The sequence below is a fragment of the Amblyraja radiata genome, chromosome 10 (assembly GCF_010909765.2).
Source record: "Amblyraja radiata isolate CabotCenter1 chromosome 10, sAmbRad1.1.pri, whole genome shotgun sequence".
In the NCBI taxonomy this organism is placed as follows: domain Eukaryota; kingdom Metazoa; phylum Chordata; class Chondrichthyes; order Rajiformes; family Rajidae; genus Amblyraja; species Amblyraja radiata.
The window spans coordinates 7547398-7561075 of NC_045965.1; the positions used below are offsets into that span (position 1 = coordinate 7547398).

General features: G+C 49.0%; 1 protein-coding gene across 2 annotated transcripts in view; it reads right to left on the reverse strand.

Annotated features, from left to right (window-relative positions):
• Positions 1 to 7760, reverse strand: part of slc35a3 (solute carrier family 35 member A3) — a 31643-nt gene extending 23883 nt beyond the window's left edge. Inside the window, exon 1 of one of the 2 annotated variants that reach the window (XM_033027945.1) lies at positions 7551 to 7760. The gene's annotated coding sequence lies outside the window, so the exon portion shown is untranslated. Of the gene's footprint in view, positions 1 to 7545 lie in introns of both variants that reach the window. The other variant, XM_033027944.1, reaches the window with a different exon arrangement.
• Positions 7761 to 13678: the final 5918 nt, after the last annotated feature.

Genomic DNA, 13678 nt, shown 5'->3' on the forward strand with positions numbered 1-13678 from the left:
TATATTAAACTCACAGTAAAGCTTACAGTGTGTCAGTAATCACTCCTTTACATGGTGTCAGAAGTTTAAAACTCGCATTTCCCGTTTACCGGTTTTCATTTATTTTGTCCCCGTTAGTGCCCAGTGTTGGGTTTCCCTTGATATGGCATCCTCATGCCAAAAGCCATCTCCCCTTGTCTTCGACGCTGACATTGCGGAGCGATGGTCGACTTTTGTGATGGACTACACTCACTACGTCAATATTGCGCACCGGAACGACCCAGCCGCGGTCAAAGCATCACTCTTGCTCAACCTGGCCGGTCCCGACGCAATGAAGAGAGCTCAAGCCTTTGTCTACGAACCAGCGGTCCTGGATGACATCGACCAGCCGGTCGAGCCAGCTGAATCGGCCGACGACCCGGTATGCCTTTTGCGCAAATTCGCGGAGATATGTGACCTGCCCTCCAACCGTATACTGGAGCGGGCCAGGTTCTTCTCACGCAAGCAACAGCCGGATGAACCTGTTGAATGCTTCATCGCCGACCTGCGGCACCTTGCCCAGCGGTGCCGATTTGAAACCATGCGCGACCAGCTCACCAGAGACATTCTCGTCATTGGTATGATCGACCAGAAGCTGCGTGCCGACCTGCTGCAACGGCCTAACCTAACCCTGACTCAGGCAATGCATGCGTGCCGCATTGCCGAAGTGGTCACCCCTCCTCATGGACAGAGGGGGTCTGACAACCGAGCCATAAATTTAACTGGTGTTGCTGGACAACGACGGATGAAGAACAACTTTCGCCCTCCACCGCGGCCCGTTCGTACACCCCGGGACCCGAGATCTCAGAAGTGTCCTAACTGCAACTACGTGCACTCCTCAGAATCACAGTGCCCAGCCCTTGGGAAGACCTGCAATTTCTGCGGGAGAAGAAACCATTTTGCAGCTGCCTGCCGGTCCCGTGGGAAAGTGCCCTCAGCTCCCAGACAACTCCTAAACAACCTTCTACAAGTTGATAGCGAGATGGATTCTCAGCCCTCTGTTGACGCTGCCCCCGACTCTGAGCTCAGCTATTCCACGGGAGATGTAAGTATTTACACTCTCCTCCACAGCCGATCTCGCCTCCCCGATCCTTCTGTGAACATAACTGTAAACAATAAGTCCTTCTCTGCTAAACTTGACACGGGGGCAAAAGTGAACGTAATGTCAACAAAGCTGTTCCACCAGATAAGGAATAATGAGCTGCTGATTGCAGACCGCTCTGTTTTGCGTGCCTATGGGGGAGAGGAACTAACACCTGTGGGGAGGGCGACTTTCCACTGCGTGCTGCAGAAATCTTCCATGGACCTGTCTTTCTTCATTCTGGACAGTGACTGTGTGACGTTGCTGAGCAACCAGGCCTGCCAGGATCTTGGTCTGGTGTCGTTTGACCCTACGGTCCACGAGGTGCAAGCTGTGATGGATCCACTATCTGAATACCCAGACCTGTTCGACGACAAGTTGGGGAAGCTGCCGTTGGTGTACAAGATCGTGACTGACCCATCTGTGGTGCCTGTGATCCGTCCACCCCACAGAGTGTCTTTTGCCATGAAGGGCAAGGTGGAGAATATGCTGAAGGACATGGTCAACATGGGAGTGCTGGAGGCTGTCAGCGATCCAACCGAATGGGTCTCCACCATGGTCGCCACGTTGAAGAAAGGAAAAAATGAGATACGGGTATGCATCAACCCTAAGGACTTGAATATGGCGATTAAACGGCCCCACTACCCCATGAGGACTGTCGAAGATGTTGCCGCCCAGGTGGGACAAGCCACTGTGTTCTCCGTCCTCGATGCCAGAAGTTCGTTCTGGCAGATACCACTGGACAAACGCTCCACGGACCTGACCACGTTCAGCACGCCCTTCGGCAGGTTTAAGTTTTTACGGATGCCGTTCGGCATCAACTCTGCCAGCGAGGTATTTCAGCGTTCAATGGAACAACTATTTGCAGGTCTGCCCTGCGCGATTATTGTGGATGACATTCTGGTCTATGGGAGGGATGTGGCCGAACATGACCACAACCTCCGGCGGATTTTGGACCGTGCTCGGCAGATAAATTTGAAGCTCAATCGGTCAAAGTGCAAGTTCCGGGTGCCTGAGGTCACATATGTCGGCCACATTTTCACGGCCCAAGGTTTGAAGCCAGACCCGCAAAAGACCAGCGCCATCTCAGAGCTGCCCGCCCCGACAGACGTTGTCAGTCTGCAGCGTTTCCTGGGTATGGTGAATTATCTGGGGAAGTTTATCCCCGACCTCAGCGAGTTGAGCGCACCCCTGAGACAGCTCACAAAGAAGGACATTGCCTGGACATGGTTTCCACACCACCAGCAGGCGTTTGACCTGCTAAAGACGAGGCTGGTCAGCACACCTACCCTGAAGTTTTTTGATCTGCTACGTCCGATCGTGGTCACTTGCGACGCCTCTCGATTTGGTCTGGGTGCTGCCTGCCTGCAACCCCACGCTGATGACTCGCTGCTGCCTATCTCCTATGCCTCTCGGACCATGACGGACACAGAGCAGCGCTATGCTCAAATAGAGAAGGAGCTGCTGGCGGTGGTTTTCGCGTGTTCGAAGTTTAAGGACTTCTTATTTGGCACCAGGTTCACCGTTGAGACGGATCACAAGCCACTGGTAACGATACTTAACAAACCAATACACTGCGCTCCTGCCAGGCTCCAGCGGATGATGCTGCAGCTACAGCGCTTTGACTTTAAAATCATATATAAGAGGGGCACCGAGATGCATGTGGCTGATGCACTGTCCCGGGCCCACCGGGCCTCCTGCGACCAACACCCCTTCGAGCAGTCGGACTTACAGGTATTGAACGTTAACTTCGTCCCTTCTCACCAGCTGCAGTGCTTGGTTGAACATACCGCTAACGACCCCGACCTGCAGCAGCTTGCTGCTGTCATCAAGCGCGGGTGGCCCACCAAACGGAATTCGTTGCCTGCCAGCGTCCACCCCTATTTTTTGGTCCGCGATGAGTTAGTCCTCCGTGACGGTATTATTATCAAAGGACACAAAGTTGTCATCCCGGCCTCGCTGCATGGCTTGTATTTTGATGCCGCCCACATGGGTCATCCCGGGGCAGATGCCACTATCTCACATGCCCAGGAACAGTACTACTGGCCGGCCATGGCTAAATACATTAAGGCCAGGGTGGATTCCTGTCCGGACTGTCACTCGCTTGCCCCGCATCAGCAAAGACAGCCACTTTTGCAGCAGCCTGCACCTGACATGCCCTGGTCTTCTCTGGCTGCCGATATTTTCGACTGGCGTGGGAGGCAATACCTTGTGCTAGTAGACTCTTACTCGAATTGGTTCGAGGTGGACCTCCTCCCTGCCATCACCTCCGAGATGGTGATCAGCAAGCTTCGCCGCCACTTTGCCACGTTTGGTTCCCCTGTCCGGCTGCAGACAGACAACGGTCGCCAGTTCACCAGCGCCGAGTTTCGAGCGTTTGCCACAAAGTGGAACTTTAATCATTTCACTAGCAGCCCGGAGTACCCGCAAAGCAATGGTCTGGCTGAACGGGCGGTCCGCAGCGCTAAGCACCTGCTTGAACAAACCCGCCTCTCGAACGGGGATTTCTATCAGGGTCTCCTGAACCTTCGGAACATTTCCAGAGACAGTACCATGGGATCCCCTGCCCAGCGACTCATGTCCCGAGTTGTCCGCCCTCCGATGCCTATTGCCCAGCAGTCCCTGATGCCCAAAGTCCTGCAGCCTGCTGATGTCCAGAAACGTATTGCCCAGAAGCACGAGATCCAGCGCCGCTCGCATGATAAATCCTGCCGCCCTCTTTCGCCACTGATGCCTGGACAGGTCGTCCGCTTGCAGACGCCCACCGGCTATTCCCGACTTGCCACCGTCGTCGGGTTTGACAGCGCGCCACGGTCGTACCTCGTGGATTTCGAAGGGACTGTATACCGACGCAGCCGCCAGCACCTGTTGGCGGTCAATGAGCCCAAACCACCTCCTGCGGTTCCGTATACCCCTCCATCGCGTGTCGAGCCTTCCTCCACTAACGTACCATCTGCTCCCTGCATGCCACGGTCGGTCCTTTTGCCTCGGATAGCCCCCCCTGCTCCTCCCGGGTTTGCTCCCCAGGCTCTGCTGTCTCCTGCAAGGTCTTCTCTCTCTCCAACTTCAGCTCGTTCTACCCCTTCATTCTCACCTGGCTCACCTGTGCCTCTCCGTTCCCCCTTCAAGCTGGGTTCCCCACCCATCTTCTCTCCCCCTCCTGTTTCTGTTCCTGTCCCTCCTCCTATTCTTTCGGGTGGGGAGGATGAAGGTGCTGTGCGCACTCGCTCGGGTCGGATTGTAAAACCTCCGGCTCGCTACGGAGAGTTTGCTTAGCTTTGCAGGTACTGTATAATAAACCTGCCACTGTAGTAACTTGTTTGAATTGTAAGGGAAAGGATGTAGATGGGTTATGCATGCAACCTATAATGTAGTTACCTCATCACCACTAACCACGCCCCATCATATTAGTATAACTGTAGTATCCTCCCTTTGTTCCTCCCACTAGGTTCCAGTACGCCTGAAGGCTGGATGCAGTCAGTGCTGGGACGTGTGTGCCACGTGCTATATTAAACTCACAGTAAAGCTTACAGTGTGTCAGTAATCACTCCTTTACATACGGTTTACATTTTTTTCCCCCCAATGAGCCAATGAAATTCACCGGTCAGCACCGGCTACAACTTACGAGAACCTATGACAACCTTCGACCTCCTGGCAACCCACTAACACAGCACCTACGGCACGAGAATTCTCGTTATTCTCCATGGCGGCTTCATTCTGGACCAGAATGAGGCCGCGACTAATTCCAAGAACGCGGGAACTATTCACGACCATGAAGGCGACTCCCCGGCACCACCTACGCACATGTGGCGACCGCATAGTCTCCCGTAGTCGCCTAAAAAATCGCCTAAGTGAAACAGGCCCATTACAGCGCCAGAGACCCGGCTTCAATCCTGACTACGAGTGCTGTCTGTATGGAGTTTGTATGTTCTCCCTGTGACGGGCTGGGTTTTCCCCGGGTGCTCCGTTTCCTCCCACACTCCAAATACGTATAGGTTTGCAGGTTAATTGGTGGGAAGGGACACCCAAACCACCCCCCTCCCCAGGTACTTTCCCCTGCAACCGCATGTCCCTAATCCTCCTCTCTCGACTCTGTCCAAGGACCCCAACAGTCTTTTCAGGTGAGGCAGAGGTTCACTTGCACCTCCTCCAACCTCATCTACTGTATCCACTGTTCCAGGTGTGGAATCCTATATATCAGCGAGACCAAGCGCAGGCTCGTCGATCGATTTGCTGAACACCTCCGCTCAGTCCGCCTAATCCTACCTGATTTCCCAGTTATAAACACTTTAACTCCCCCTCTCAATCCCACTCTGACCTTTCTGTTCTGGGCCCCCTCCATTGACAGAGTGAGGCCCAGTGCAAATTGGTGGAACAGCACCTCATACCTAGCTTGGGCAGCTTACACACGAGCGGAATGAATATCGACTTCTCCAACTTCAAGTAACCATTGCTCTCCTTCTCTCTCCATCGTTCCCCCTTCCTGGTTCTCCGACCAGTCTGACTGTCCCCGATTACATTCTCAATATTTATTGTTATATGAACAAAGATTTCCATTAACAGATAGAAGAATGCAGCAAAATTATTGAAATTTAAAACTTCTACCAATAACTTTTAAACATGACTTTCCAACCAATTGTAGCATAAAGTGCTCCATAGTTATCTCACATATGACAAAGTAACAAAGGAATTTAGGTTAATTGCCTTGTTAATTGACAATAAATGCAGGCGAGACATTAAAATTTAACAACAAAATCATCAATGCGATTTATGTTTCACAGCTAATTCTTATTGCATCACACTTAATTTAGGACATTTAATATGTACAAAGAACAAACATATAATAATTTTCAAGTACTCAAACAGGATATGGTATCCTGTTCAATTACGACAACAAAATAAATTCACTATATTCTCAAAATAGCCACGCAATCAAAGAAAAACGCCTATAGTGAACCCCAAATCCTCTTGTTCTACAGGTTATAATCCAATTGATCCGCAACTGTTTTCACTCGATGCAGCAGCCTATTTATTGTCCTCTCCAGACCTCTGATGGCTCCAGATTACGTGCGATGTTCACTGCACCACTATATTGTAAACTCTGGCTCTTCTACCCAAATCTACAATGTACCGATTCGATCTCCAGAAATCAGAGGACAAAAATCTACCAATAACTCTTGTGCACTATAAAGGGAATGCTACACTGGCAGAGATTCGAGAAAATAACACAAACAAAGCCACCATCTGAAGGGCAGGAATATTATCCCAAGTGCATTGGCCAATCAATGTTAAAAAAACATTTGATCGATTTGCAAGACCTTGCTGCACACAAGTAAGGTTGTCACGTTTCCCTACTCTATAGAGATTAGGATATTATCAACTGTAATGGCCTTTGTGATGCCTTATGTAATGAAATGGATTGAGGTTCTCCAATGCAAGAGGCTCTGGAGAGATTTATAAGAATGAAACCAGAATATACATTGTACATGACATTATTGAGGCTGCATTTCAAGTATTGCGTTCAGTTTGGTCACCCTGTGATAAGAAGGATGTTGTTAAACTGGATAGAGTGCCGAGAAGATTTACAAGATTGTTGCCAGGACTTGAGAGCCTGTGCTATATGGAAAGGTTAGGTATACAAGGACTTTTATTCCTTGGAGTGCAGGAGGCTGAGGGGTGATTTTATAGTGGTGTATGAAATCATCAAGAGGATGGATAAGTTGAATGCACAGTATTTTATCCGGGGCAGGGGAATCAAGGACCCGGGGACATAAGTTTACAGTGAGAGGGGAAAAATAGGAATCCGAGGGGCAGCTTTTTCACTCAGAGGGTGGTATTTGGAATGAGCTGCCAGAAGACGTAGTTGAGGCAGGTACTCTAACAACATTCGTCAGGTGAATGGAGAGGCAGATTTAGAGGGTTATGGGATAAACGCAGGCAGTGGGACTAGCGTAGATTGGGCATCTTGGTTGGCGTGGGCAAGTTAGGTCGAAGGGCTCTCTCTTTCTCTCTGTCTGCCTACAATAGGATGAACAGAACAGGGCTTTTTTGTCTTCTCATACAGGCTAAAAGATGACTTCTTAGGATGTCTTCGAAATTATGAAGAGTTGGTAAAGTGAGAATATTTCCAATTGTGGGGAACATATAAAACATAATCACCAAGAAACGGAATAAATAATTGAGAAAATTAACAGTAGAAAAAGACTTAAGTGAGCAATATCCCAATACACTTAAGGTGCCGCAGACCAAGTGGGAGAGGGAAGAGAGGGGGACGAGAAACAGAGGGAATACGCTGGAGACAGTCGGAAAGGATCAGAAACGCCAGTGTAACTTGGTAGATCCTTCTGTGATGATGCATTTTGTAGTGCTGTTGTGGCTCAGCAACATTTTGTTCGCTTAATAATACAACCGAGAGACAGACAGATTGACGGTGAACGCATGAGTACTTTACGTGAGGAAGCGAGGTCGGCCTGCTGGGATCACACTGAAGACAGATACTAAACGCTGGAATAACTCGGCGGGACAGGCAGCATCTCTGGAGAGAAGGAATAGGTGAGATTTCGGTACGAGAACCTTCCCTAGACTGATCGCAGCTCCATTGGGGTTTGCAGCGCGAGACGCACCTCGCCTGCAGGGCCGGGTCGGGCCACCGCGCATGCGCACTCCCCCGCAAAGTACCATGGGGATTGTAGTTGTCGTGGCCGAGGGCGAGTTCAAGGCCGATGCGCATGCGCATTCACCGCAAAGTATTATGGGGATTGTAGTCGTGGCCGAGGGAGAGTTCAAGGCCGATGCGCATGCGCATCCACCGCAAAGTACCATGGGGAATGTCGTCGTCTTCGCCGGAAGAGACACGGGACACTGCGCATGGGCACCCCATCGCAATGCACGATGGGGATTGTAGTCGTCCTTGCCGAAAGAGTCTCGAGTTGCGCCCGCAAACTCTCCCGGTATTCCCGGGCTGTACAGGTGGGAATATCCGCGTCCGTATGGAAACCTGACCTTACCCCCCCCCCCCCCTCTCTCCCTCACAACAATGGCCGCGGGCCTGCTGCAGCGCGTCTCGCGAGAACCTTCAGCAGCCGCGCCCTGAGCAGCAAAGATCTTTGATCTCAGAGCTGAGCAGCGCAGTCCCCAGCAAAGATCCTATAGCAAAGAGCATAGAAAGCTCTAGTATCTTTGGTCCCCAGGAGGGAACAATTCAGTGCCTCGAGGGCTCGACCCATTCCTTCTTTCAACACATGCTGTCTGTCCCACTCAGTTACTCTAGCATTTTGTGTCTATCTTCTGTGTAAATCAGCATCTGCAGTTCCTTCCTACAGCATTCTGTGTCCATCTTCCGTGTAAATCAGTATCTGCAGTTCCTTCCTACGGCATCCAGTGTAAATCAGTATCTGCAGTTCCTTTCTTTTCTGCAGCATTTTGTGTCGGTCTTCCGTGTAAATCATTATCTGCAGTTTTTTTTCCTAGAGCATTTTGCGCCCATCTTCAGTGTAAATCAGCATCTGCAGGTCCTTCCCACACGGTGCTTTTGCACATTTCCATTAGGTAATTAATTAATGTCACATCTTTTTTACCAAACAAAAACAAATCAAATTTAGAAATTTAAAAAAAGTTCAAGGCGTGAAGCTTATTTGCCCTTGGAAAAGAATGGGATAATTTGATGCAATAAGCATAGCTTTGTCTGAGTCAGGAGGTCATGTCTTACGACCTTGTTCTATCTCGGACTTGCGATATTATCTGTCGAGAAAGCTGTTGATGCTGGTTTACTGTGGAGACAGACACAATATGCTGGAGTAACTCAGCAGGACAGGCAGCATCTGCAGAGAAAGAATGGAGAATGTTTCGGGTCTGCAGAAGGGTCTCAACCCAAAACGTCACCCATTCCCTCTAAAGATGCTGCCTGTCCCACAGAGTTACTCCAGCATTTTAGGAACAGAAAATAGGTGCAGGAGTAGGCCATTTGGCCCCTTGAGCCAGTACTGCCATTTAATATGATCATGGCTGATTATTCAAAACCAGTACCCCGTTCCTGCTTTCTCCCCATTTCCCTTGATTCCATTATTCCAAAGAGCTTTGTCTAACTCTCTTTCAAGAGAGAATTCTACAAATTCTACAGATTCATAACTCCCTGGGTGAAAAAGTTTTTCCTCATCTTGGTCTTAAATGGCCTACCCCTTATTCTTAAACGGTGACCCCTGGTTCTGGACTCCCCCAACATCAGGAACTTTTTTTCAGCATCTTGCCTGTCCAATCCCTTAGAATTGCATATGATTCTATAAGATCTCCACTCATCCTTCTAAATTCCAGTTGATCAATTCTTTAATTTAATGTCAGTCCCACTATCCTGGGAATTAACCTGGTGAACCTATGCTGCACTCCCTCATTAGCTAGAATGTCCTTCCTCAAATTAGGAGACCAAAACTGCACACAATACTCCAGGTGTGGTCTCGCCAGGGCCCTGTACAACCGCAGTAGGACCTCCTTACTCAAATCTTCTCGTTATGAAGGACAACATGCCATTTGCTTTCTTCACTGCCTGCTGTATCTGCATGCTTACTTTCAGTGACTGATGTACAAGAGCACCCAGGTCACATTGCACCTCCCCTTTTCCTAATCTGACAGCATTCAGATAATAGTCTGCCTTCTTGTTCTTGCCACTAAAGTGGATAACCTCACATTTATCCACATTATACTGCATCTGCTATGCCTCTGCCCACTCACCCAACCTGTCCAAGTCACCCTACATCCTCATAGCATCCTCCTCGCAGCTTACTACCACCCAGCATTGTGTCATCCGCAAACTTGGAGATGTTACATTTACTTCCTTCGTCTAAATCTTTTTCCATCCCTGGCCACCATACGTTTGTATGGAGATTTTGTTTAGTTCCAACAACTCCTAAATGTCCTTCATGAGCCAACTGTTTCCTTTCAGCACACACCTTCCAGTTGTGCATTGTTTATCGCTGATAGCTGTATATGTCCTGTGTGGACATTTCTCCCAGTCACCTCTTTGGATCCGCTCTAACATCTTGTAGTGCTAGATCCTTGTCTGACTTCTTCAATTACTCTTATTCACATTGCTCTTGTTGTAGAATGTACTGCAACAAATCATTCAAATGATTCTGCCTCTGTCTCCAGTGTAGACCCTTGCGGCTTGTCTACGTTCAGCAATCTGGATAATGAATCAGCTATATTGTTCCTTCCAGCCATGTGGATCACTCTGTATATGTACTGTTGGAGTCTAAACATCAATCTTTCAATCTGGGCACATGGTTTGGATTGAGGGGAGTAGATTGGCCCCAACAGTTGGTGGTCTGTCCACAACTCAAACTCAATGGCACACAGGAATGCATGAAAGTGTTCACATGCTCACACCTAAACTAAGGCCTCCTTTTCTGTCTCTGGTGTCTTCTTTCTACTTCCGTCAATGACCTGCTTGCATATGCTATGACTCACGATTGTCCTGCATGCTTCTGTGCAAGTACCGCTCCAAGTCCCACTGGGCTTGCATCTGCAATAACTTGGGCTGGGGCCTTTCAATCAACGTATGGGCACTCATCAAATCTGTTCAACCTCTCCTTGTAGCTAATACCCCCTAATCCAGGCTTCAGACTGGTCAAATTTGTCTGCGCCCTTTCCAATGTCTCCACTTCCTTCCTGTAATGGGGAGACTAGGCCTGCACTCAATACTCCAAATGCGGCTGAACAAATCTCTTATATAACTAAAAGTCTTCGTCTTGTTTGTGTGTGTGTGTGTGTGTGTGTGTGTGAATCTGGTTAATTCCTATTTTCTTCCAAACGCTAGGCTGTTGATTGCAGTCCTTATAATAACAGTGGCCTTACACCAAGATAAGGATATATAGAATTTATTGGCTACAAAGCAATACAATTTCCCTCTTTAAGTTCCACTTTAAACTAAAGGAATGCAGCAAACCGCGATGCTGACAAACTAGTGGGCGTAACTACAAAAGCATGACTCATAACATGAGTCACTAATATACATAGGCCACAGCCTTCCCATTTCCACAAATCCTACTCACATTTTCCCCATGGTGGTGATAAACATCTTCCCGTCGCATTTCTACCTATATTTCCAAAGTATTGATCCTTGAAACAGCCCAAACTCACCCACTTTGGGAAAAAAAAATCCTAGTGACATCACAATGCCCTCACAAGGCAGGACGGGACACTCCGGGAGGGACGGGCACTCCAGCGCTCGCGGTGTACGAGGAGTGGCGGTGGCTGCCTGCACCCGGCCCGGGGACTGGGCCTGGGCTGGAGCCGATCTTGGTGCTGGAGTGAGGGCCGGAGCTTGGGACGGTGCCGTGACTGGGGCCGAGAAAGAAGTTGTCGCTGGAACCAAAGACGAGCCCGGGTCCGGGGTCTGGGATGAATCCTGAGATGAAGTCGGGGCCTGGACTGGAGCCCAGGTGGTGGCCGATATGACGTCTGCAGTCTACAGCCAGGGCCGGCCCGAGGACGAGTGGTGGAATCTTGTATTGAGGGAGCAGACCCAACGGGTCCGCACTTGGTCCATTAATCTCTAAAGCTGCATCATGATGTCCTGACACTTATACACAATGCCTCTACCTATGAAAGCAAGCATACCATATGCCTTCGTTGTCTATCTATGTTGCCCCATTCAGGAGGTTATGGACAGACACCATGATCCCTCTGTACATAAATGCTGTTAAGGCTCATGCCATTAATCATATATTTTCCCCTTACATTTGACCTCCCAAAGTGCAACTCCCAACACTTGCTCGAATCAAACTCTATATGCCATTGCTGATCTTTAAGAGGATCTATTATTTTCCTAGCCATTGAAAATTGAGCTGCCAGTTCTGTCCTGCTCTTAGCCATGTTTCTGTTATGGCTGTAATATCCCAGTCCTCCGATCCAATCCACACCTTGAGCACTTCCACCTTACCTGTTAAGCTTCTAGCATTGAAATAAATACCTTTTAAATCACCAGTCTTTCCTCTCTTTGCCATGCACCTCCCTGTCTCTTCTGCTAATCTTGCTCTTTTAGATTTCAGTATTTTCCTCCAGCCGATCTAATTAAACCCAACCAAGATATTGGTGGTCCTCCTGTTCAGGTGTCTCTTATATAGGTCACCTCTGCCTCACAAGAGATCCCAATGATCCAAAAACCTGAATCCCTGCCTCATTGTTGAAAGGAAAAGTGAACAAATATAAAGAAAAGGAAGTAGCATTTTATTTCATGTTCTGATGATCCTTTTACAGTGTAGGGAGGAACTGGTTTAAATTGAATATACACAAAAAGCTTGGGTAAATCAGCGGGTCAGGCAGCATCTCTGGAGAAAAGAAATAGGTGACATTTTACGGTATTGCACCCGAAATTCCAATTCAAATTTCTAGCAGTAGCCTAAATTAACAAAAATATTCCAACCTTCTTTCAAAACTTTATACACAAGATGAACGAAGTGAAGAACATGTATCGTCGAGACCAAGCACAGGCTCGGCGATCGTTTTGCTGAACACCTCCGCTCAGTCGGCCTAGGCCGAGGCGATCTCCTGGTTGCTAAACATTTTAACTCCCCCCCTCATTCTGACCTTTTTGTCCTGAGCCTTCACTGTCAGAGTGAAGCCAAACGCAAATCGGAGAAACAACACCTCATATCTCACTTGGGCAGCTTACAACCCAGCGGTATGAATAGTTCCAGGCGTACACTGCCCCGAACTCTACCCCCGCTACATTGATGACTGCAAGTCAGAACTCACTGACTTCATTAATTTTACTACTAATTTCCATCCTGCACTCAGATTCACTTGGATCATCTCCCTACATTTTCTTGATCTTACCGTCTCCATCACAGGAGACAATCAACTGACATCTATTATAAACCCACTGACTCCCAGTTATCTAGACTACACTTCTTCCCACCCTGCTTCCCGTAAAGACTCTATCCCCTACTCCCCATTCCTCCGTCTACGCCGTATCTGCGACCAAGATGAGGTGTACCATTCCACGATGTCCTCATTCTTTAGGGAATGGGTGTTCCCCTCTTCCATCATAGATGAGGCCCTCCTCGATATCCCGCAGCTCAGCTCTTGCTCCCCCTCCCCCCAGTCGTAACAGGGACAGTCCCCTGGTCCCTGCCTTCCACCCCATCAGCTGTCGCATACAGCACATAATCCTCCAACATTTTTGCCACCTTCAGCGGGATCCCACCACTAGCCACATCTTCCCATTTCCACCCCTTTCCGCAGAGACCGTTCCCTCCACAACTCCCTGGTCAACTCGTCCCTTCCCACCCAAACCATCCCCTCCCCAGGTACTTTCCTCTGCAACCACAGGAGATGCACCACCTGACCCTATACGTCCCTCCCCTCGACACCATTCAAAGACCCCGACAGTCTTTTCTGGTGAGGCAGAGGTTCATTTGCACCTCCTCCAACCTCATCTACTGTATCTGCTGTTCCAGGTGTGGACCTGTATATCAGCGAGACTAAGTGCAAGTTTGACGATCATTTTGCTGAACACCTCCGCTCAGTCCGCCTGCCTGATGTAAACGCCTATCTCACCAGGGACTAACTCTACTGAACGTTTTT